General features: G+C 47.9%; 1 long non-coding RNA gene across 2 annotated transcripts; it reads left to right on the forward strand.

Moving 5' to 3' along the window:
* Positions 1–259: 259 nt before the first annotated feature.
* LOC105472862 (uncharacterized) lies at positions 260–24,719 on the forward strand. Of its 2 annotated transcripts, XR_981883.2 has the most exons (3): positions 260–4,653; positions 16,681–16,913; positions 17,208–24,719. It is a non-coding gene; the product is annotated as an uncharacterized lncRNA (long non-coding RNA). The 2 variants fall into 2 exon arrangements; XR_011625802.1 differs by lacking the exons at positions 16,681–16,913; positions 17,208–24,719 and adding an exon at positions 9,708–10,595.
* Positions 24,720–26,143: the final 1,424 nt, after the last annotated feature.

The raw sequence follows: 26,143 nt of genomic DNA on the forward strand, positions 1-26,143 counted from the left end.
CCCCTAGACCACACTACCCACCTTCACACTCGCATTCTACAACTGAGTCCAGTGGCCAGCTTGTTGATGCCTCCATAATTCTCAGCCAGAGCAAGTCCTTGGTTGGCCCACCAGGTCTTGCTGCTCCAGACGTTGCCTTGTGGGCATTCCCTGGCACCATTTACTCTCTGGGTCCTATAAGTTCCCAAGTGCAGGAGGTCCTGGGGGTATGCCTCTGTGCCTGGCAACATCCAGCATTGTGTTTCTGCTCCATCTAGGTGTCCCATTTCTCCAATTGCCCCTCATAAGGCATCAAACCTCCAACAAAGGAAGGCAACAGCCCATGGCGTGACCACGGGATCTACAGGTTCAGATCTCACTAGGAATAGCCCAGACTTCAACTCTTGCTTTTTTGGGTATCAGGTCCCCAATCCCTTAGTGCCCAGGGACTCAAAGTTTGGAATAAACCCAGCCCTACCAAGCATTAAGGGTACCGGTGAGGGCCGGGTGTGATGGCTCAAGCCTGTAATCCCAGCACTTTGGGAGGCCGAGACGGGCGGATCACGAGGTCAGGAGATCGAGACCATCCTGGCTAACACGTGAAACCCCGTCTCTACTAAAAAATACAAAAAACTAGTCGGGCGAGGTGGCGGGCGCCTGTAGTCCCAGCTACATGGGAGGCTGAGGCAGGAGAATGGCGTAAACCCCAGAGGCGGAGTTTGCAGTGAGCTGAGATCCGGCCACTGCACTCCAGCCTGGGCGACAGAGCAAGACTCTGTCTCAAAAAAAAAAAAAAAAAAAAAAAGGGTGCTGGTGGGGAGTGTTTGCTGGCTATTCATGAACCTCTGGTGTCCTGGGCCTCTCTCCACTGGACATGGCAGCATCTCTGAGTTACAGATTGCAATGTGCTGCCCTGCATAGTTGAACTGCTTCTGACATCTGCTAGGCATCCCATGTGCCCTGTCCCCTCTTCAATGCCAGTGAGTCACAATGGCCTATGCTTATTCACAGCAATAATACCTAGGGAGTCCCTGTGAAGCCCTTTTGTCCTGGTCCCTTGCTCTGCATGGGTCTCCTGGGGAGGCAGCTGCTGAATGGGTTGGTTCATAAGAACCTGCATTTATGAAGCCCTGGGGTGTGTAGGCATCACCCTGGGATGCAGACAGGTGAGAGGCCCAGCCCTTAGGGGAGCCATGGCAGGGAGAGTGCCTTCCACCCTGAGGCCACCCAGACCTGGAGAAGCTGCAGGCCCCAGCTCTGCTAAAGGGCCTTTGAGGTGGGTGGGACTGTCTCCCAGTTGGGCAGCTTTTGAGAAGGACACACGACCGGTTTGTGAACCCATTGCCTGCTCTGTGTCTCCGTTGGTCCCTCTGTCTCTTCCTTTTCACATTTGTGCACATAAAATATACTGGTGTTTGTGTTCCAAGACTGGCTCTGGCCCATCTGTTTTTCCTCTTTTGGAACCACTTTCCCAGGGGCTCCTGGAGGCCAGGCCCTTGGCACCCTGGCATCATGCCCTCCTGAACCAAAAGGGCTATTGGGTGGGGCTGCCCCGTGGATGGGGCAGGTGACACTCCCTGCCAATCCTTCTTACTGTCTCTGCTCTGGCACTCTCTGGTAACCTGAATTCACACCCTGACCCCAATTCTCAGGTAGCATAATGTGATCCAGGCCTTACTTTGGTGCCATGCACCCAGGCAGAGGGGGATCCCAGGCAGTATCCAGGTAGACTGCAGGTTGGCTGCAGCTGCCCATGAGGCGAGCTCCTCCTGGAAACACCAGCCGTGACCTGGGACATCTCATGAGGCAGGAGGGACCAAGCAGGGTGGCTGAGGGTACCCCCAAAGACATAGAAGGCCAGAGCCCTTTACTTTGAAAGTGATGTTACATTGAAAGTCATGCTTTGAAAAAATAGCTCTGTACTCCTCTCTGGCAGCCCTGTTTTTTCAGAGAAGTGCATTTGGAGGGAGTAATCTCTCCCCCGTTATGTACCTCTGCTCCATTGAGCTTCCCTGTCCTCCTACCACCACCACCACCACCACCACCACCACCACCACCACCACCACCACCACCACCACCACCACTACCACCACCACCACCACCACCACCACCAGGCCTCTGCCTACTTTCCTATTCCAGGAAGAGGATGGAGGGTTCAGAAGTTGCTCAGTCAGGCTGGGCATGGTGGCTCACACCTATAATCCCAGCACTTCGAGAGGCTGAGGCAGGAGGATTACTTTAGCCCAGGAGTTTGAGACCAGCCTGAGCAACATACAGAGACCACCATCTCTACCAAAAAAAAAAAAAAAAAAAAGCCAGGCATGGTGGCACACACCTATAATTCCAGATACTCAGGAGCCTGAATCAGGTGGATGACATGAGCCCAGGAGTTAGAGGTTGCAGTGAGCTATGATTGCACCACTGTACTCTAGGTGACAGTGAGACCCTGTCTTGAAGTTGCTCAGTCATTTCAGCTAAACGCAAATGGCATGGGCCCCCTGTCACAGCTGGGTTATAGAACACCCGCTGCTTTTCTGGATGGAGTAGACAGTGTGCTTTCTAAATCATTAGGAGGCCCCTCTGCCTCCCTCACTTGAAGGTTTTCATTTCTTTGACTGAAAGCTTTTTCCCTTATGAAAATGAGCTAGCATAAATTCCCAGCAGTCATTTACATGTTAGCATAAACAAATGTACAAGGTAGTTCTCTCAGAACAAGATTTTATAGAAAAAAGAGGCAAGCAAAGTGAAACAGGGTCTCCTTTATGGAGCTTCAGAGAAGAGGCAAGAGGCAGGTCCCCAAGCGAGAAGACCGAGGGGGCCCAAGACCCTTTTTAAAAAATTGTTATTATTATTATTATTATTATTATTATTATTTGAGATGCAATCTCGCTCTATCACCCAGACTAGAGTGCAGTGGTGCAATCCCGGCTCACTGCAACCTCCACCTCCCAGGTTTGAGTGATTCTCCTGCCTCAGCCTCCCAAGTAGCTGGGATTACAGGTGCATACCACCAGGCTTGGCTAATTTTTGTATTTTTTAGTAGAGACGGGGTTTTGCCACATTAGTCAGGCTGGTCTCGAACCCCTGACTTCAGGTGATCCACCTGCCTCGGCCTCCCAAAGTGCCAGCTACTTCCCGACTCTACTCAGTGGGCTCCTGCCTTTCTTGACACTTCCCTTCCTCACCTCCTCCACCCCTCCCTCACCCAGTCCAAAGGGCACTAACAACACTGTGTTGAGAGAAATGCCCCAGGAGAGCTAACACTAAGGACTTCAGCCACATCTTCTGAAGTCTGCCCGGACTTTGTGAAAGCCTAATGTTTACTGACAGTGAGTACATGACCGTAGTCTTGCCTGGTCCTCCTGGGTGCCTATCTCAGAAGGCTGCAATGTTTACACTGCCCTGGTACAACCAAAGGAGGGAAACAGAGGAAAAGGGAGCGACTGATTCCTCATACAGCAGGTTAGAGGAGCCAGGTCTTTAAAATTGAAACACTGGCCAGGTGCGGTGGCTCACGCCTGTAATCCCAGCACTTTGGGAGGCCGAGGTGGGTGGATCACCTGAGGTCAGGAGTTAGAGACAAGCCTGGCCAACATGGTGAAACCCCATCTCTACTAAAAATCCAAAAATTAACTGGGTGTGGTAGCATATGCCTGTAATCCCAGCTACTTGGGAGGCTGAGGCAGGAGAATTGCTTTAACCCAGGAGGCAGAGGTTGCAGTGAGCCGAGATTGCAACATTGTGCTCCAGCCTGGGTTACAGAGCAGGACTCCACCTAAAAAAAAAAAAAAAAAAAAATTGAAATAGCAGCTGTGGTTCCCAGGCTAGCCTCAAGACTGCCAGTACCGTGACCGTGGCCAGGCACAGAACTTGGGGCCCTACATGCATGCTCTCATTTCTTCCCATTTCAGATGGCCACCATTATTTCTCTGTTTTACGGGAGAAGTCTATTGGCAAAGAGTTGGCCACCCAGATTTACCACATTTCTCTGCAAAACACTCTTTTGTTCAATATAAGCAGAGACCTTCCACGGAGGGCAGGATTTGTGGTGAGTCCAATGCCCCTTTGTACTTGATGAGTTTCTGGATGCCTTTTGAGTCCAGCTCATGTAGGTGCTATTTGCAGTTAAATTAAAATGTTTGAGAATGGGAGGGAAGGGAGAGAGAGGGAGTTATAAGAAAGGAGGTGTAGAATGCCATCTTAGCCAAGACTTAAGACAATTGGCACAAAGATCCCACCTCGTGGAGGAGAGCTGTGAAATTGTGGCCTCTACCAATGCTGAGTTTAGCTTTGATACCCTTTCCCCTCCCTCCCTCCTACCCACCCACAGCCTTCTTTTTGCCCTGGGCCTTTTCTCTTTCATCCTATTTCCTTGTCTTGGCATGAAACCTGGGCCCCTGGCTGTCAGTACCCTCAGAGTGTTTGAAACTAACAGCTGAAACCTTTCTCCTAATAAGATAAGAACCTTCTGCAGTGCCTTCTGAAAACCCAGATGGAACTGAGAACTCACCTGTTTAACTCATCAACTCTTTATTAGATACCTACAGTGAGCCAAGGACCAGGCTGGTTCCTGTGATGCTGAAGATATTGAAGGGAAGCCCCTAACATTACAATGTTGACCAGTCCTCCAAAACAGAAGCTCTGACAGAGGACCCTGGCTGTCTACAGGGTTGGGTAAGGATTCTTCCAGGAAGAGACACTTATTACACACTCAAAGGTTGATAGGTTGATTACTGATACTTTCAGAGATAGGCTGGAATCTTTTTTTTTTTTTTTTTTTTTTGAGATGGGGTCCTGCTCTGTCACCCAGGCTGGAGTGCAGTGGCACGATCTCGGCTCACTGCAACCTCCACCTCCTGGGTTCAGGTGATTCTCCTGCCTCAGCCTCCTGACTAGCTGGGATTACAGGCCCGTGCCACCATGCTTGGCTAATTTTTTTGTATTTTTAGTAGAGAAGGGGTTTTGCCATGTTGACCACACTAGTCTTGAACTCCTGACCTCAGGTGATCCACCCGCCTTGGCCTCCCAAAGTGTTGGGATTACAGAGGTGAGCCACTGTGCCCGGCTCAGGCTGGAATCTTACTGTCCAGAAATGCAGACATTTACTGTGCCCTGCCAGTTGCCTAGCTGGGTACAGCGCCGAACACAGCAAGCACATAGTGAGTGCTTTAAGAAACTCTTGACAAGTGGAGTGTTAGTGAACCCACCCTAAAGGCCAGGCTGAGTGTTCCAGAACACCAGTTCCCAGGCTCTTTTGGGAACTTGAAGCTAGGAATCTATTTAGACAACAACCATCCATGCCATTTCTGTACCCACCACCATAGAGCAACTCACTGTCCTCCTCCCTGTTTCCAAACCATTAATCCCTGCAGAGTCCTGCCAGCATGTCCCTCTTAGAGTCTTCCAGCCTTGACCAAAGATCCAGCTCCACTGATCCATCCATTGTTTCATTCTGGTAATACACTTTCTTGGTTTGGGCAAAGGCAGCCTTTTAGTGCCAAACAATACAGAGAAGGAGATCCACAGATGATATGGTCTGGCTGTTTGCCTCTGTCACAATTACAGCTTCTAAACAGAAGGGAAGTGTTCTGGTTTAGAAGGGTCCACCAGATGGTGAAGGGTCCTGGGGCTGAAGCTTCTTAGAGTATGGGGTTGTGTTAGTGTCCTAGGACTGCTGTAATGAATGACCACAAAATGAGTAGCTCGAAACAATGGAACTGTGCTCTGCCACACTTCTGGAAGGCAGAGGTCAAATCAAGGCATCGGCAGGCTGCATCTCCTCTGAGGCTTTAGGGGAGGATCTGGCCTTGCCTCTTCCAGCCTCCGGTGGCTACCGGCAATCCTTGGCTTCCTAGGCTTGTGGCAGCATCACTCCCATTTCTGCCACCGTGGTCACATGGTCTCCTCCTCTTGTGTCTCTTAAAAAGACACCTACCATTGCATGTAGGGCCCACCCAGGTAATCCAGGATGATCTCATCTTAAGATCCTTAATTATATCTGCAAAGACCCCTTTTCAAAATAAGGTAACATTCACAGCTTCAGGGGGCTTGGGCATGGCTACGCCTTTTGTGTGGGTCACCATTCACCCCAGTATAGGGGTCGAGGAGTATAGGCAACTGGCAGAGCACAGTAAATGTCTGCATTTCTGGACAGCAAGATTCCAGCCTGGGCCGGGCACAGTGGCTGAAGCCCTTGCATTTTGTACCCACTTAGGAATTCCATGAGGAGTGAGAGCTGGAAGCACAGTGTGTGGTCATCTGGGAGGGAACACAAGGATTTAGGCACCCCAAGATATACCTGTACCTGTTGTGAAGTTTCTGTTTAGATGCAGATCTGACCATTTCACTCCCTACTTCAGACTCTTTAATGATTTCCCATTACCCTAACGATCAAGCTTGACACCTTAGCAAGGCTTACAAACCCTTTGTGGTTTGGCCTCATTTCTTGCCTCTGCCCTAGCCCTGTGCCATCCAGGGAGACTGACTTGTAGTTCTCCCTGCAGCTCCCGTTCACTGCCTCTGGGCCTTTAGCCCCTATGTTACCTCTTCCTGGAACACTCTTTCTTCTGTTAGCCCATCTGGAGACTGATGAGCTCACTTAAAGCCGGCAACATTGGTTTCTGTCTCCGTGGAGCTTCCCCTCGCTCTGCCTTCAGTTTACAAACCCAGTCCTGGCACCTGGAAGCCCTCTGTGTGCCGGTCACCAGCAGAGTGGCTACGTTCTTCCAGTGTCGTCCACACAGCTGACTTTGTTCATCTATTCACCTGCTGTGCACCAGGGCCTCCCTGCACTAGGCCTGCGGCACAACAGGGAGCAAGACAGACTCCTGTGTCCTCACTGTAGGATGCCTTCAATGGAATTACAGGGTGCCGACAACTCTGATGGCTCACTGTTAGGGAAAGAGGGATTAACCCAGATCTAGGAGGGGAGATCAGGAAATATTTCTGTGTCTGATTTAGCCAGGACAGCGGGTGAAGCAGGAGGTGAGGTGAAGAGCAGGCACTCCAGGTTGAAAGCACAGCATGTGTGAAGGCTGAGAACACACAGAGAGCAGAACTTGTGAAAACAACAGATCGTGATACATTAAAACAGGGTGGTGTGCAAATGAATAGGGAGCTTCTCTAGACTGGGTAGCCCCAGAAGGTCTGCCGGAAGAGATGTTATTTCGTCTGAAGCCTGGATCGTGATGAGAGTGCCCCTGTGAAGGTGTGGGGAGAGTGTTTTGTGCAGAGGAAACAGCTGGTACAACAGCCAAAGATGGGAATGAACTCGAAGAGTTTGAGGTACAGATAAAAGGCTGGTGTGGCTGGAGCGTGGTGAGGGAGAGGGTGAGGAGGAGTACAGCATGTGAGTGAGAGAAGCAGGCAGGGGTCAGAGCCTGTAGGGCTCTGGAGTGGAGAGTGGGCACAGAGGGACAGAGGGTGATGGATGTGAGTGCTTTTAAGGAAGACCTGTGGGGCCTCACCCAGACCCTTCCGGGGAACCCCATTCTGAGGAGGGGGGCACAGGCCAGGGGAGGCTGCAGGGAGAGCCTGGGGTCCCAGGCACCCTTAGCCTCCATCCTGTTCTCTCAGAGGCCATGGATTAGGGTCAGCGGGACTGGAAATATGGATCTTTCTCTGTACCTGTTACATAAGCACTCCTACCCTGGGGTAGATTGCACCAGGCCGGGTGGTGCAGGGCTGCTCTCTCTCTGTCTTTCTCTTTCTCTCTCTCTCTCTCTGTCTCTCTCTCTCTCTCTCACACACACACACACACACCCTGTGCCACCTCATGCACCCCACACACACACCCTGTGCCACCTCATGCACCCGAACCTCTGTGAGCTGGGCCTGCTGAGGCCCTCCTGAAGCTACGTGAGAGCTCAAGTCCCATAGACCCTTGGAGTCTCAAGGTTGTTGGCAGTATTGGACCTTCCCAGAGTAGGGCAAAGGTAGGGAAGAGGTAGCAGAGGTATTGACTCAGACAGACTTTAGTTGTAACCCTGTCTCTACCACTTACTGTCTATATGACTTTGGACAAGAGACTGAGCCTCTCTGAGACTTAGGTCAGTGTATTTAGCTCAGATGTAGTTAGTTGAGTTGAGTTCACTGGGAGCACATTCTAGCCTCCCTCTAGGCTGAGTGCAAAAGTTAATTATGCTGATGGTCTAGAGCAGCCGGTGGGGCACTAGATCCCAGCTTGGCACAGCAAGCATGTTAAAATTGAATATTAGACATCCATGTTATTAAGTCTTCTGGGCATTGCCTTTGGTTTTTAATATATTTGAAAACATTTTTAAATTAAAAGTAGAGATGAGGTCTCACTATATTGCCCAGGCTGGTCTCGAACTCCTGAGCTCAAGTGATCCTCCCACCTCGGCCTCCCAAAGTGCTGGGATTACAGGTGTGAGACACCATATCCAGTCGGGCATTGCCTCTGGGGGATTTTTCACAGCCAACTCAGGATCACCACCCTGTTGGTTGTAGGATGACCAGCTGACTTGCTTTGCTTGGGACTGAGGGATTTCCCAGGACATGGAACTTTCAGTGGCAAAACCAGGCAAATCAGGATGAATTAGTAATGCTAGCTAGTGGAAGCTTACAACATCCTTACTAAGTGCAATACAGTTATTTCCTGCTTTGTAGAATGACCTCTCTCCCGTTGGCTATGGTATTGGTGGGTCCTCTTCTCCCCAGGCCAAGGATGGACTTCTAACCCAAACCAGAACACTCAACCTCTTTCCCTTGATTTGAATCTCAACACAAAACCTAAACAGACAGTTCAATAACTCCTGCTACCTGGATCCTTGGAGGTATTTGGCTTTCTGTTGCCCTCTCAGTTTGTTCTTCAGCCTTTCCTTTGACTCCACGAGGTGCCCCTCACAACTTTCCAATAAATTTCTTTGTTAGCCAGGCTCACGCCTGCAATCCCAGAGCTTTGGGAGGCTGAGGTGGGAGGATCGCTTGAGCTCAGGAGTTTGAGACTAGCTTGGGCAAGATAGCAAGACTCTGTCTTTGCTTTTTTGAAGAAATTACCCAGGTGTGGTGGCTCATGGCTGTAGGCCTAGCTGCTTGGGAGGCTGAGGCAGGAGGATTGCTTGAGCCCAGTAGTACGAGGCTGCAGTGAGCTATGATCACTGCAGTACAGCCTGAGTGATAGAGTAAGAAGCTGGCTCTCTAAAAATAAAAAAAAAGAAAAAGAAAATTACTTCAGTTAGTTGCAACCAGTCCCTTTCCCCATTCTGTATACAACAGTGAGAACTTTCCGCATGGGGACAATCCAGATCCCTGCTGCATGTCTGACTTCTTTGTAAACATCTGACCATCACCTGTGATCATATCTTTAACCCTCACACTCCCCCATCCTAACCTTCATGAAATGCTGCTCATGCTCTGAGCTAGTATCTCTCATCTAACCCATACCCCACCTCCAGGAGACATCAGTCTATGCCTGATTTAGCTGTTGTCCTTTTCTGCAGTAGAGTCCCCAGGAGTTCTTTAGGGACAGGCAATCAAGGACAACTGGTGCCCAGAGCCTCCCTGGCTTGCCCACTGGGCAGCTCCAGGGACAACCTGACCTGCCCAATCAAAGCCAAAGGTCAGAACAGGAGGCAGAACCTTGCCTGGCCCCTCTTCAACCTCCAAGGGCAAGCCTGTTCCTTGGATCCCTTCAGAAATAAAAACAAAATGACATCAGGTGTTATTTAGTGTTATTTTGCTGACTTTCACTCAATCTGTTCTCCCAGGATCTCAGACTTGCTGACCAGCAGGACCAGATGGCACCTTTTGCAGGAATATCTCATTGTTTCTGCCTTTGCATGTGCCCTGAGCAGCCTAAGAAACAATTTTTCTTCTTCTGACTGTGTATTGTTTCTAGGTTTTTTTTTTCTTCCTATGACTCTGCTGAGGGCACGTGACACCCAATCCTGGCTTACGTTTCATATCCTTGAGATGACAGCTGACTTTGTTGTCCAGAAGGAAAGAGAGTGAGGGTAAGGGAGGGGGAGGGAAGGGAAAGTACCAGAAAATGGAGGGGCCTAGGTGCTGCATGTTCATAACTCTGATTGCAACCACCCTCTTTCTCAGCCTTTCTGGAATGTGGCTCTTTATGCTCCATGTACCCCTGGGAACTTCCTGATTGCCCAACAAAGATTCAGTACCCCAGGCTTTAGAGTCGTTAGACTGGAGTTTGAATCCCAGGTTCCTGATTCACGTGGGCATGTTATGTAACCTGTCTGAGACTCAGTTTCCTTATCTGAAAATGGGGCCAATAATAGTCTAGACCTCCCAGAGTGGTGGAGATTAAAAGAGGCAATGATTGTCGAGTGCTTAGCACCCAATCAATGTCAGCTATTAGGAGAGACATTCTCCTTCATTCATTTCACAAGGAAAATGCAAGGAGATGCCACTCCAACAAGCATTTCTGGAATCCTGCTGGTGAGGTCATAATGACCAAAATTATGGGCTTTAGAATGGTCCTCATCTAGCCTGTACTATTTATAATGAATAGGAAGGCAAAGTACTTAACTTCTCTACACACAAGTTTTCTCATCTGCAAAATGGAGATGGTAAAACCTACTCTGTAGGATTATTGTGAAGGTTGAGTTAAATAAAAAAAGGTCTAATATGCTTTATACAGGACCGTGATCCCTTACTCCAAAGCCATGGGATTTTGTGAGACTTTTTGGATTCCGGAAAGGTAAAACATTTGTATGCTGTATAAGCTAGGTGTCAGTCAGCACCCCATAGTCAAACACATCATTATTTCTACACAGAAACCTATGAATATCCTACTACATGGGGTAAAGACTTTTTTTTTTTTTTTTTTTTTTTTAAGACGGAGTCTCACTGTTGCCCAGGCTGTAATACAGTGGCGCAATCTCAGCTCACCACAACCTCTGCCTCCCGGGTTCAAGCAATTCTCCTGCCTCAGTCTCCCGAGTAGCTGGGACTACAGGTGTGCGCCATCATGCCCGGCTAATTTTTGTACTTTTAGTAGAGATGGGGTTTCACTATGTTGGCCAGGCTGGTCTCGAACTCCTGACCTCATGATTCGCCTGCCTCAGCCTCCCAAAGTGCTGGGATTACAGGTGTGAGCCACTGCGCTTGGCCGATAAAAACTCTTAATTTCCTTACAGCCTTACCTGGCAAGACAGGCAAGGCAAGTGTTATAATTCACACCTCACAGATAACAAACTGAGGATAGGGAGAGTAGGTTGTTCAAGGCCACGTGATCTATAATTAGCAGCACCAGGATCCCTGGGTCATCTGGTGATCTGGTCCAGGGACTCCTCCCATGACACCACACAGTATGAGATACATGACCCTGTTATAACCATCCCTTTTGCTGAATGAACTTTACAAAAAAAGGGAGGGGTAGGGGGATGGGGAGCTACTACATGGTCACCTTTTCTTCTTGTCTTTCTAAGTGTATGTTTATTTCTACATACTTTTCAGATTCTGCTTCTCCCATTTTGGTACCTGATACACATTTCTCTGTATTAAAATAGACAACATATTTGCTTTTTAAAATAACTGTAGAGTCTTCCAGAATCTTAATATAACCCAGTTAGCTTAGCTATCCCCCTATTGCTGGCTATTTGCATGTTTGCAATTTTGCACTGTTCTAAAAGAATGCTTCAGTCATCCGTTTTAAACTTTGCCTTGGGGATGAGCAAGTACATTGATTTGAAATCACCTGTCCCTTGAGCCCCCAGCTGGCTGGCAGCCCTGGGAGATTGTCTTTCCAGGCACTTCAACTATATAATTGTTGTTCCCAATCAACGAATCAATTAGGGTTTATTGAGCGCCTATGTGAAGAACAGCGTGTGTGCTCTTTGGTACTGGGAGGCACAGAAGCCCAAGCGGTGTCTCTGACCCTCAAGAAGCTTATGTGTAACCAGGGAGCCCTTTCAGCTTCAAATGAAGCTGTGTTTGCATCCAGCCAGTAAGACCTTCTAAGCAGGGCTTTTCAAGATGGGTATCAGGGTGTGACATGCATGGTGAAAGCAAGAACTTTAAATAGGTCTCTAATCTATCCTCTTGCCTGTGAAGGGCGTCGGTTTCATTCAACAAGAAGGTGCCAAAAATGAAATAGTGAATAGAGAAAACAAGCTCAGAAGTTCCATGAAGCCTTCCCTAATTCATCAGATTTTACTATTAGACTCTAATGATTAGGGTGAATCATTAAAAACCAATAGTATAGGCCAGGTGCAGTGGCTCATGCCTGTAATCCCAGCACTTTGGGAGGCTGAGGCAGGCGAATCATGAGGTCAGGAGTTCGAGACCAGCCTGGCCAAAATGGCGAAACCCCGTCTCTACTAAAAATACAAAAAAATTAGCCTGGCACGGTGGCAGGCGCCTGTAATCCCAGCTACTCAAGAAACTGAGGCAGGAGAATCACTTGAACGCAGCAGGAGGAGGTTTCAGTGAGCCGAGATCGTGCCATTGCACTCCAGCCTGGGTGACAAGAGCAAGACTCCATCTCAAAAAAAAAAAAAAAAAAAAAAATTAGCCAGGCATGGTGGTGCACTTTGGTAGTCCCGGCTACATAGGAGGCTGAGGTGAGAGGCTTGAGCCCAGGAGATCGAGGCTGCAGTGAGCCGAGATCAGGCCACTGCACTCTAGCCTGGGTGACAGAGCAAGACCCTGCCTCAAACCAAACAAACAAAAAAACAAACAAACAAAAGTAAGGAAAAAAATAGCGTATAAAGTATCAGTTCCCTGACTCCCCTTGGTAGGAGGTCAGTGAAAACACTAGACAGGACCTGGTTCTACCTAGCTTCCCTTAAGCAAATCCTCTCTCTGCCTCCCCTCTCCCATCCTTCAAATGGGAACAACAGTAATGCTCTATGGGATTCACAGGCTTTTGACTAATATCAATGGAGATCCTGACAAATGCTTAGAAAGAACAATATGTTACCCAAATGGGGATAACTGTTACCCACTGGGGATGCTGGGGACCACATCTTCTCTGTGGTATCCCGAGCACGCGGCACGCTGTGGGTCTGGCACATAGTAGGAGCTCAATAAACATTTGTTGAACGAACCAGAGAGTTGGCAGGGGTTATTATGAGGCCATAAAGGACAGTGTACCACACACCAATTCATCAAATCTGAGGAGGAGGCTCCTCACCCACCACTCCAGCTCCACTCCACAAATCCATCTTCCACAGGGCAGTCTCAGCCTTTCCCTGTTACCCTGTATCCGCTCTAATGGGTCCCCCATTCAGTACAGCAAAGATCCAAAGCTGAAAGTTCACCCTGGGACGGGTGAGCAAGGCAAAGGCTCCGCTCTCCTCAGGTTTCAAGGGCTGCAGCACTCCCTGTCACAACAGATTGGCTAGCTCCACCTTCATTTCCCGCTCCTGGCTGCTGAAGCAGGGGAATGTCAGGCCACAGGGATCCTTAGCCAACAGCAGCACTCTGACCAGCTAAGAAGGACACCTGGCACCTGAGAGCAGCCCTGCCCTCATCCCCCACCAGCTGGGGCCTCAGGTGTTCTGTCACCTCAGAGGCCAGCCAGCCGGCTGCTCCAGGAGCATCTGGTTACCAATAAGAGACAACAGCCTACAGCAGGGGAGTCACTTCACAGAGGCTAGAGCCCAGTCCACTGGCTGGACTTTTCCAAAGAGATTTCCTGTTTTTCTAGAGCCAATGTCATCCTCATTGAGAGCTCCTAGTGAGCCCCTAGTGGGACTTTTGAAATAAAGTCCTGTAGCTGGGGGGCCGTGACAACCGGCTGCTTTCCAAAGTCTGTGGTTTCCTTCTTTAGGCATTTGTTTGTTTTGTTTGGTTTTAGAGACAAGGTCTCTCTCTGTTGCCCAGCCAGGAGTGCAGTGGTGCCATCCTAGCTCACTGCAACCTCCAAACTCCTGGGCTCAAATGATCCTCCTGCCGCAGCCTCCCAAGTAGCTGGGACCACAGGCACATGCCACCACACCTGGCTAAATTTTTAAAACATTTTTTGCAGAGATAGAGTCTCACTTTGTTGCCCAAGACAATCTCTAACTCCCAAATCCTGGCCTCAAGCCATCCACCCACTTCAGCCTCCCAAGCTGCTGGGATTACAGGCATGAGCTACCATGCCCTGGTGTTTGTTTCTTTTTTCTTTTCTTTCTAACTTTTCAAACTGTTTAAGAGTATATGTGCAGGTTTCGTATATAGGTAAATTGAGTGTCTGAGCTTGGTGTACAGATTATTTTGTCACCCAGCTAATAAGCATAGTACCTTGTAGGTAATTTTTCAATCCTGACACTCCTCCTACCCTCCACCCTCAAGTAGGCCCCAGTGTCTATTGTTCCCATCTTTATGTCCATGTGTACTCAGTATTTAGCTCCCACTTATAAACGAGGAGATGCTGTATTTGTTTTTTATTCCTGCATTAATTCACTCAGGGTAATGGCCTCCAGCTTCATCCATGTTGCTAAAAGGACATGATCTCATTCTTTTTCATGGCTGTATAGTATCCTATGGTGTATATGTACCACATTTTCTTTATCCACTCCACCGTAAATGAGCATTTAGGTTGATTCCATGTCTTTTCTACTGGGAATAGTGCTGTAATGAACATACATATGCATGTCTCTTTAGGGTAGAACAATTTATGTGCCTTTTGGTATATAACCCGGTAATGGGATTGGTAGGTCAAATGGTAGTTCTGTTTCAAGTTCTTTGAGAAATCTTCAGACTATTTTCCACAGTGACTAAACTAATTTGCATTTCCATCAGCAGTGTGTAAGCATTCCTTTTCCCGCAGCCTTGCAGCATATGTGATTTTTTGACCTTTTTTTTTTTTTTTTTTTTTTTGAGATGGAGTTTCGCTCTTCTTGCCCAGGCTGGAGTGCAATGGCGCGATCTCTCCTCACTGCAACCTCTACCTCCCGGGTTCAAGCGATTCTCCTGCCTCAGCCTCCTGAGTAGCTGGAATTACAGGCACCCACCACCATGCCCGGCTAATTTTGTATTTCTAGTAGAGACAGGGTTTCACCATATTGGCCAGGCTGGTCTTGAATTCCTGACCTCAGGTGATTCACCTGCCTTGGCCTCCCAAAGTGCTGGGATTACAAGTGTGAGCTACTGTGCCCGGCCTTATTTTTTGACTTTTTAATAATAGCCATTCTGACTGGTATGTGATGGTATCTCAGTGTGGTTTTGATTTGTATTTCTCTTATGATTAGTGATGTTGAGCATTTTTTCTTATGCTTGTTGGTCACATGGATGTTGTCTTTTGAGAAGTGTCTCTTCATGTCTTTTGCCCACTTTTTCATGGGGTTGTTTGGTTTTCTTGTTTGTTAATTTGTTTAAGTTCCTTATAGATTCTGGATATTAGACCTTTGTCAGATGCAGAGTTTGCAAATATTTTCTCCCATTCTGTAGATTGTCTGTTTACTCTGTTGAGAGCTTCTTTTGCTGTGTAGAAGCTCTTTAGTTTAATTAGGTCCCATTTGTCAATTCGTGATTGTTGCAATTGCTTTGCATGAAATCTTTGCCAGGGCCTATGTCCAAAATGGTATTTGTCTCTTTATTCTGTCTTCTCTACCCAAATGTAAGCTGAAGAGGGTGGAGATCACATCTTTCACTGTTTTCTCCTCCTAGTGCTGGGAACTGCACCTGACCCAAAGCAGATGCTTAATTAACATTTGTGGAATGATTGAATAAAGAAACAAGTGAACCCATATATAATTTATTATATATGATAAATGATAGTTATAAATAAATGATTATTCTAAATGACTTTAAAGGGAAGCAGAAATTTCCATAGTATCTCAGAATTAACATGCACATGGTCCTAGCTTTTCATTTGTTATTTATTAATTCTGTGATTTTTTAATCTTGTTTTTGATCCATAGGAGAGGTGAGAATTAGATAATCTCATGATGTGTATGTCAGAACTACAAGATAGGAGCACAAAGTTCTAGGAGCATCTGTAGTGGGGGATTTGACCTAGTCAGGGTAGTCAGGGAAGGCTCCCTGGAGGAAGTCACAATTGCATCAAGATCTAAAAGAACAGGTCATTAACTGCGAGCCACAGAGGGGAAGGAAGAACACTGCAGACAGAGGGGATGGCACAGGGAAGGCTTGGGGGTGGGAGGGAACAGGTAGGGATGAGAAACTGAGGGGCAGCCAAGTGTGAAGAGGGTGAGAAAGACGATGAGCAGTGGGGCTACAGCCAGACCTGGCCAGCACCTTGGCGAGGCTGGGCAGCAGCAGACAGGCTGGCAGCGTCTGACCATGCTCAATAAGAAAGCTGCCCTGCACGGTGGCTCGTGCCTATAATCCCAGCACTTTGGTAGGCCAAGGCAGTTGGATCACTTGAGGTCAGGAGTTCAAGACCAGCCTGGTCAACATGGTGAAACCCCGTCTCTACTAAAAATCCAAAAATTAGCCAGCCACAGTGGCACATGCCTGTAATCCCAGTTACTTGGAAGGCTGAGGCACAAGAATCACTCAAACCCAGGAGGCAGAGGTTGCACTCCAGCCTAGGCGACAGAGTGAGACTCTGTCTCAAAAAAGAAAAAAAAAAAAAGAGAGAGAAAGAATGCTGCCCTGGCTGGGACAGGATGCCCCTCAGGGGATGTCCTCTTCCAGAGGACTCTTCCCAACTCCCTAGCCTAGGTTAGGGCCCTGCTTTTGTGTTCCCATGGGACCTAGGGTATTTCCCCCTTATTATATAACTTATTAAAGTCCATTTTAATGATATATTTTCTTACTTTTTAGTTTCCATCTCTCCATTTGTGAGTTCCTTGAAGGTAGAGAACACTTGGCTTTTCTTCCTGTGCCTCCAGTCCCTATTGCAAGGACATGAGAGATGCCCATTCATGTTTGATGAATGAATGAGTGAATACATGAATGAATGAGTGCCTGAAGATCAGAGTACATGGGATGAGTGTTTGGAGTTCTACATACTCAGGAAGCCCCAGCTGACATTTGGAGGAAAAGGAAACACAAAGGTGAGGGAATACCATACAGTTAGCGTCACATGAAGAACAAAATTTAAGGTCTCATCCTTAGAAGAGGGAGGGATGACAGTTTCAAGGAGAATTTGTTCATCAGATGCTGGGAAGGAATTTCAACAGGTAAAGCTGCATAGGTTTATAAGGATGAACAAGCATGTCAGCTATGTATTTAGCAAGCGCTCATGATTTGTGTCAAGCATTGTTCGAAGTGCTTTGTAAGCATTAAGCCATTTAAATTCTTATAACAATTGCATGAAGCATTTAACCATTACTATGTCTATTTTACAGATGAGGAAACTGAGGAGCAGAGAGGTTAAATACACTCCTACCTTGCCCCCCAGGGGACACAACCAGTAAGTGACACCGTGAGGCTTTTAACCCAAGGAGTTTGGTTCCAGAAGTCTGGCTTGCTGCCCTGAAGCCAGCCCTCACTCTGCTGCAGGTGCTAATCTAAGGACTTGATACCTTTTTTAAAGCCCTCCTGAAAGGGAGGTATGATTCTCCTCCATTTTCAGATGAGAAAGCTGAGGCTCAAAGATGTTGCCAAAGTTCAGCTAGCTGACAAGCGGCGGAGCCAGGATTTACAATCACAGCCACGCTTACTGGGTCCTGTGTCTTCCTGACGCTCACGGCTGAGCTCTAAGCCTGGGTCACCTCCTCTGCCCCTCCCTCCACAGCTCTGGAACCTCGGCCAAGGCCCAGCAGATGGTGGCTCTCCATGTGCATTTCTGACTCAGCCGCCCCCTCTCCACCCGCTGCTTCTCATCCCAGCTCTGAACCTGTAACCCACCATAGTGTCTGAGACAGGGACACCACCCTGACCTGGCATGAGATTAGGAACAGCTCAGGCCATCAGCATCTTTTGGGGGCAAAAATAGGTGCAGCTAAAATCTATTGATACATCCCCGATGGGCAGGAAGGCGACAGCCAGACCTAAGGAAAGGTTGTTCAAGGATTCAGTGCGTCAGCATCCCAGCTACCTGAACAGGCTGGTGGGAGGTGTGTGCAGGACGGGAGCGCCAGGCAGGCCCTCTGTCTCAGCTGGGAGGGCAGGATACTTTTCCTGGCTCTCCTTCACCTCGGCTCTCCTGCTCCCTCCCTCAGGGACTTCCTTTGCACAATGGCTGGCTGGCTCAGGATGCCTCTGAAGCCAGGAAAAAGGGCACTTTGACTGGTCAACCCAGCCTCCTTGACAGAGCCCTAGGCCCGAGCTGATCCCCCGGAGGGTAATTGGAGCAGCTTTTGAGCACACTATTTGGTTACTTTCATCTCAAGAACTTGACACAAAAGACATCTGGCACAGGCTCAGCTACTCAGTACCCCTTCCTGGGGTGACATGTCACTGTGACCGTACTGTGCCTCCATTTCCCCATGTGTGAAGACAGAAGATTCACAAGTGTCTAGCACACACAGACTTGAACAGGGGAGACCCCCATGTCCCAGATAATAGCAGAAAAAATTTCCTTGTGTGGGCTAAGAGAGGTCGCACGGCTAGGGTGGGGGGCAGGAAAAGCTCAGGTTTCAGGATCCAGCAGATTTGGGTTCCATTTCTGGATCTGCCTCTTCCTGCCTATGTGGTCTTGGGCAAATACTTACCATATCTGAGCCCTGGAAATAATAACCATTCCAATCCTTAAAACAGGCCTCTGAGGTAGATGCTGTCTCTAGCCACATCTTATGATCGAGAAACTGGGCACAGAGAGAGAAATTAACTTGCTCCAGGTTACACAGCTGATAAGTAACAAGAGTCAGGATTCAAACCTAGATGGCCTGGCTCTCCTCTTTGCTCCTAACCACTACCCCACACTGCCCTGCTTCCTATAAAACCTGGAAGAGGAGAGTTCTTATCCTAGTCCTGCCAGTAAGTTAAGGCACAGGGCCACTTGGACCTTGTATTAGTCTGTTTTCATGCTGCTGATAAAGACATAGCAGAGACTGGGCAATTTACAAAAGCAAGAGGATTAATGACTTACAGTTCCATATGGCTGGGAACATCTCACAATCATGAGAGAAGGCAAGGAGAAGCAAGTCACAACTTACATGGATGGCGACAGGCAAAAAAAAAAAGCTTGTACAGAGAAACTCCCATTTCTTTTTTTTTTTTTTTTTTTTTTTTTTTTTTTTTGAGACATAGTCTCACTCTGTCACCCAGCAGGCTGGAGTGCAGTGGTGTAATCTCAGCTCACTACAACCTCTGCCTCCCGGGTTCAAGTGATTCTCTTGCCTCAGCCTCCCAAGTAGCTGGTGTGCGCCATCACACCTGGCTAATTTTTGTATTTTTAGTAGAGACAGGGTTTCACCATATTGGCCAGGCTGGTCTCAAACTCCTGACCTCAGGTGATCCACCTGCCTCGACCTCCCAAAGTGCTGGGATTATAGGCTGGAGCCAGCATACCCAGCTGAAATTCCTGTTTCTTAAAACCATCAGATCTCGTGAGACCCATTCACTATCATGAGAACAACATGGGAAAGACCCGCCCCCGTGATTCAATCATCTCTCACCAGGTTCCTCCCACAACATGTGGAAATTATAGGAGCTACAAGATGAGATTTGGATGGAGACACAGAACCAAACCATATCATTCCACCCCTGGTCCCTCCCAAATCTCGTATCTTCGCATTTCAAAATCAATCATGCCTTCCCAACAGTCCCTCAAAGTCTCAACTCATTTCAGCATTAACTCAAAAGTCCACAGTCCAAAGTTTCATCCAAGACAAGACAAGCCCCTTCTGCCTATGAGCCTTAAAATCAAAAACAAGTTAGTTACTTCCTAGATACAATGGGGGTACAGGCATTGGGTAAATACAGCCATTCCAAATGGGAGAAATTGGCCAAAACAAAGGGGCTACAGGCCCCATGCAAGTCTGAAATCCAGCAGGGCAGTCAAAGCTTAAAGCTCCAAAATGGGCCGGGCGCGGTGGCTCAAGCCTGTAATCCCAGCACTTTGGGAGGCCGAGACGGGCGGATCACGAGGTCAAGAGATCGAGGCCATCTTGGCTAACACAGTGAAACCCCGTCTCTACTAAAAAATACAAAAAACTAGCCGGGCGAGGTGACGGGTGCCTGTAGTCCCAGCTACTCGGGAGGCTGAGGCAGGAGAATGGCGTAAACCCGGGAGGCGGAGCTTGCAGTGAGCTGAGATCCAGCCACTGCACTCCAGCCTGGGCGACAGAGCGAGACTCCGTCTCAAAAAAAAAAAAAAAAAAAGCTCCAAAATGATCTCTCTTGATTCCATATCTCACATCCGGATCACACTGATGCAAGAGGTAGGTTCCCATAGTCTTGAGCAGCTCTGCCCTTGTGGCTTTGCAGGGTATAGCCCCTCTCCTGGCTGCTTTCACAGGCTGGCATTGAGTAGCTTTTCCAGGTGATTGGTGTAAGCTGTTGGCGGATCTACCATTCTGGGGCCTGGAGGATGGTGGCCCTCTTCTCACAGCTCCACTAGGCAATACCCCAGTAGGGACTCTCTGTGGAGGCTCTGACCCCACATTTCCCTTCCACGCTGCCCTAGCAGAGGTTCTCCACGAGGGCCCCTCCCCTGCAGCAAACTTCTGTCTGTGCATCCAGGCATTTCCATACATCTTCTGAAATCTAGGAGGAGGTTCCCAAACCCCAGTTCTTGACTTATGTGCACTCACAGGCTCAACACCATGTGGAAGCTGCCAAGGCTTGAGGCTTGCACCCTCTGAAGCCACGGCCCAAGCTCTACATTGGTCCCTTTCAGCCGTGGCTAGAGCAGTTGGGATACAAGGCACCAAGTCCCTGGGCTGCACACAGCACGGAGGACCCTAGGCCTGGCTCACAAAACCACTTTTTCCTCCTAGGCTTCTGGGCCTGTGATGGGAGGGGCTGCCATGAAGACCTCTGACATGCCCTGGAGATATTTTCCCCGTTGTCTTGGGGATTAACATTCAACTTATCGTTACTTATGCAAATTTCTGCAGCCAGCTTGAATTTCTCCTCAGAGAATGGGATTTTTTTTTCTACCGCATTGTCAGTCTGCAAATTTTCTGAACTTTTATGTTTTGCTTCCCTTATAAAACTGAATGCCTTTAACAGCACCCAAGTCATCTCTTGAATGCTTTGCTACTTAGAAATTTCTTCTGCCAGATATCCTAAATCAACTCTCTCAGGTTCAAAGTTCCACAAATCTCTAGGGCAGAGGCAAAATGCCACCATTCTCTTTGCTAAGACCTAAGAAGAGTCACGTTTGTTCCAATTCCCTACAAGTTCCTCATTTCCCTTTGAGATCACCTCAGCCTGACTTTATTGTCCATATTGCTATCATCATTTTAGGCAAAGCCATTCAACAAGTCTCTAGGAAGTTCCAAACTTTCCCACATTTTCCTGTCTTCTTCTGAGCCCTCCAAACTGTTCCAGCCTCTGCCTGTTACCTAGTTCCAAAGTTGCTTCCACAGTTTTGGGGATCTTTTCAGCAGTGCCCCACTCTACTGGTACCAATTTACTGCATTAGTCCATTTTCATGCTGCTGATAAAGACATACCTGAGACTGGGCAATTTACAAAAGAAAGAGGTTTAATGACTTACAGTTCCATATGACTGGGAATGCCTCATAATCATGGTGGAAGGCAAGGAGAAGCAAGTCACATCTAGATGGCAGCAGGCAAAAAAGGTATTTTGCAGAGCAACTCCCGTTTGTTTGTTTGTTTGTTTGTTTTGTTGTTTGTTTGTCTGTGACAGAGTTTTGCTCTTGTTGCCCAGGCTGGAGGGCAATGACACAATCTTGGCTCACCGCAACCTCCACCTCCTGGGTTCAAGCAATTCTCCTGCCTCAGCCTCCCAAGTAGCTGGGATTACAGGCATGCGCCTCCACATGGGGTTTCTCCATACTGGTCAGGCTGGTCATGAACTCCTGAACTCAGGTGATCTGCCTGCCTCCCAAAGTGCTGGAATTACAGGCTTGAGCCACTGCGCTAGGCCAAAACTCCCATTTTTTAAAACCATCAGATCTCGTGAGACCCATTCACTATCATGAGAACAGCATGAGAAAGGCCCGCCCCCATGATTCAATCATCTCCCACTGGGTTCCTCCCACAACACGTGGGAATTATGGGAGCTACAAGATGAGATTTGGGCAGGAACACAGAGCCAAACCATATTAGGCCTCAACTGGAAAGTGAGGTGAGAAAGCCTTGATACTATACCACGTAGCACTATCTGAGCCTCTGCATTGTTTCTGAGTGTATGTTTGTCCCTGCCTGTTAGCCTACAATGTACAGGGGACCATTGTCAGGAGACTCCCTCCTCCTTGCTGCCCCACTTCCCCATGCCCTGCCTTCTAGCCTTGGGTTCAAGGATCAGTGACAAGAGTGCCATGAAAGAGCATCTTTCCCAGGCCCTCCCGAGTGCCTACCACAACCCTCTTTTAAAGCTTCTGGGCTCTGAGAGGGCAGAGGCTGGCTTCTGGACAAGTGGCACTTATCCAGTGCAGCCTGTATCCTCCTTTACAGTAGAACTCATTCGGCCTGGGCTGTAGTTAGCACCTCCTGGATCCTCTTGGCCAGACCGAATGAACAATTTAAGTTAATTTTCAGACTCTTAGTATTGGAGAGGAATGTGCAGATAGAAGAAGCAGTCCAAAATGCAGGAATCCCGTCTTCAGCATTCTGAACAGAATTGGCTGGTATGTCCTCATGATGCCAGCTTCTCCCCTCCTAAAAGAGTCTGGGCCCTTCCTGGTTGGCTATTATGGACAGACGCTCCTCCTGAAGTTGGGCTACAGTCTGACTTTTCTGTCGTGACACCTTCCACGCCTAGTTTGGCCATTTGGAGTGTCACAGTATTCCTCTCATGGGATGGTCTTTCACAGCCATGAAGAGCATCACTGTGTTCCTGCCAAGGCTTCTATTTTCAAGATTAAATAGCCCCAATTCCTCCAATTCTACCTCTTAGGTCAAGGTTCTTTAAGGCTTCTTAAGGCCTCTTCCTCATTGCCCTACTCCCTCTGTTTCCAGTCTGTTCTAATGAATTTGTCAGGAATCCTGACTCAGGATTCCATTTAAAATACTATGCTGAGAGCGTGACACTGAAGTGTTTGTGATCAGCAGGGCACATTATTGTCTGTCATCTCCCTTTGCTCTCTCTCCCCTCCACAGCCCCCCACCACCCCTCCAGGCTTCCTTCTGGAAACTGCAAATCATCCCCCTTCCCCAAACTTCACCCATGCAGTCCTTGTAGGGGCTGCCACACTCACCTATGATTCTGCTCCCAAGGCCAGCTGGTTGGCTAAGAGGTTGGCACCAAATTTAAGCTGCTCCAATTAATTCATTTATAGGGATGTTTGTTTTTGAATACCTCTCTGGTGACTGAAATGGTAAAATATAAAATTCAACAGCAATTGGTAGCTACATTGATCAATATAGAATGGGCTATGATATCCATCCTGGCTAACACAGTGAAACCCCATCTCTACTAAAAATAGAAAAAAAAAAAATTAGCCCAGAATGGTGGCGCACACCTGTAATCCCAGCTACTCGGAAAGCTGAGGCAGGAGAATTGCTCGAACCCAGGAGGCGGAGGTTGCAGTGAGCTGAGATCACACCATTGCACTCCAGCCTGGGTGACAGAGTGAGATTCCATCTCAAAAAAAAAAAAAGAATGGGCTATGATAAGAAATGAATCAAACCTGAAGTGTTAGTGGCTTAATCCAATAAAAATGTATTCCTTTCTCATGCAAAGTTTAATGGGGTTGGGCAGGTTTCCTGGGAAGCTCTCCTCCAAGTGGTAATTCAGGAGTCTGAGATCCCACTGTTCTGAGGCTCTGCCATCTTAGTCTTTCACTTCCAGATGCAGGAAAGAAAGTGGAAGGAATGAAGGGGTGGCCAAGGGCATGAAGAAGGCTCCGCAGCTCTAAAGGCCGCTGCCTGAAAGTGACGCAGCTCACTTCCACCCACATTCGCCAGATTTCGATCCATAGCCTCACTTAACTGTAGGGCAGGCTAGGACATATCATCTTTCCATGTGCAGAAAAGACCAAGATTGTTGAAAACTAGCAAACTAGTGACGAGAACCTTACCGTAGTCATGTTTTTTGCCACTCACAGGAGCCAGTCTGCACCAAGCAAGAAGTGGCTATAGGAGAAGGGGTCCTGAGGCTCACCTGCCTTCTCCTGGTCACCCTCCCAATACACCCCTCCTGTGCTGAGCTAGTTTCCTATTACTTTTCACCATTTACATCGAAAAGAGACCTACCTATCTAACACAATTTTTGTCTTCATATCAGAATGCTATTAAAGAGGGCTAAATAATAATCTTTCATCTTCTTTTTTTCTTTATCTTTTTCACTTGAATTACTTTAAATTCAAGTCTTCCTGCTATAGTGTGAATGTTTGTGTTTCCCCAAAATTTATGTTTAAACTTTAACCTCCAAGCTAATGGTATTAGGAAGTGGGGCTTGGGGAGGTGATTAGGTCATGAGGGTGGAACATTTGAGAATGAGATTAGTGCCCTTGTGAATTAGGCCTGAGAGAGATCCCCTCATCTCACCATGTAAGGACACAGAAGAAGGTGCTATCTTTGAACCAGGAAGTGAGCCCTCGCCAGACACTGAACCTGCCAACACCTCGATCTTGTCCTTCCCAGTCTCCAGAACTGTGAGAAATACATTTATGTTGTTTATAAGCCACCTAGTTTGTGGTATTTCATTAAAACAGTGTAAACAGACTAAGATACACCCTATATGGACTTCCTTGTCTAGTTTAGGGGTCAGCCAGGTAGTAAATATTTTAGACTCCGTAGTCCCTGTGTGACTACCCAACTCTGCCACTGCAGCGTAAAAGCAGCCACAGAGAGCCTACAAACAAATGGACATGGCTGTGATCCAAAAAAACTTTATTTTACAAAGACAGGCAGCAGGCTAGAGCTGGTAGTTTGCCAAACCCTGGTCTAGTTGATCTTTCTGGATCTGAGCTTAGGATCCTCATTTCTCCCTATTAAACATAACCCCTTTAGCTTCAGCCCATCTTTCAAGTCAGCAGCATATTTTTGAATCCTGATTCTGTCACCTAGCATAGCGGCTCTCCCTCCCTGCCCTGCGCCATGTCACGTTGAATGGGCTTCAGTGTCCTAATAATGGCTCATCAGATGGGTAGGTGGTGACTGTGCCACCCCTCCTGGGAAAGGACATTCTGGGGAGAAGCCAGGACTGCAGTGGGTGGTGTGCTTGGCAGGACACCCTTCTAACTACCAGGAGCATATCCTCTGCTCACCCAGAGGTCAGTACCCCATCACTCTATGTTTCTCTGATTTTGGTTTCATGGAATGCATCTGGCTCAGGGGCAGAGCAGGAGTAACTTGGAGGCTGTTGGCTCCCCTGAAGTATTCCTTTATTCAACGCTCATAGTTATTCAATGAGATGAACTTTGTGTCCAGCTATTTACTGAGTCTCCTTACCTAACAGTCTCTGGGGGCACTCTCCCTCAGTTTAGAGCCACAGAATTCTGCTCTGGGGGTGGGTGGACCTAAGCAATCATCAAGTCTGGTGCTGTTTATTTTACAGATGAGAAAACTGAAGCCCAGGAGGGGAGCAATTTGCCCAAAGGCGCTGAGGGAATCAGGGAAAAAGCCAAGCTAAGACTGGTCCTGCCTCTTCTTTTTCACACCCTCCCAGAGGATCTGCCTCCCATGAGAGCTGGGAGAGCTTGTATATTCCATATCCTCTATCTGGGCCTCCCAGCTTGCCATTAAAATGAACAAAAGATCTAGTTTTCCTGGGAAGCCCTATTTTTTGAGCTGTTTCTTACAGGCTTGACTCCAAAGCCAAAGGACTTGACGTTGGCCATAAGCAAACTGTGAAGTACATGAGCTGCTGTGTAAACTGCTTCCCTTAGGCTGAGCAGGGAGGCTCATGCCTCTAATGCCAGCACTTTGGGAGGCCAAGGACGATGGATCACTTGAGTTCAGGAGTTCAAGACTAGTCTGGGCAACATGGCAAAAATCCCATCTCTACAAAAAAAAATACAAAAATTAGCCAGGTGTAGTGGTGCTCGTCTGTAGTACCAGCTACTTGGGGGGACTGAAGTGGGAGGATCACTTGAGCCTGGAAGTCAAGGCTGCAGTGAGCCATGATCATGTCACTGCACTCCAGCCTGGGTGACAGAGTGAGACCCTGTCTCAAAAAAAAAAAAAAAAAAAAAAAAGAATTGACTCTCTTAAACCAGGTTGAGACTTTCTTGTGAATTATCATTTCTCTCTGCACATTTTTT

Source organism: Macaca nemestrina, chromosome 7 (genome assembly GCF_043159975.1).
Source record: "Macaca nemestrina isolate mMacNem1 chromosome 7, mMacNem.hap1, whole genome shotgun sequence".
NCBI classification, from domain to species: Eukaryota; Metazoa; Chordata; class Mammalia; order Primates; family Cercopithecidae; genus Macaca; species Macaca nemestrina.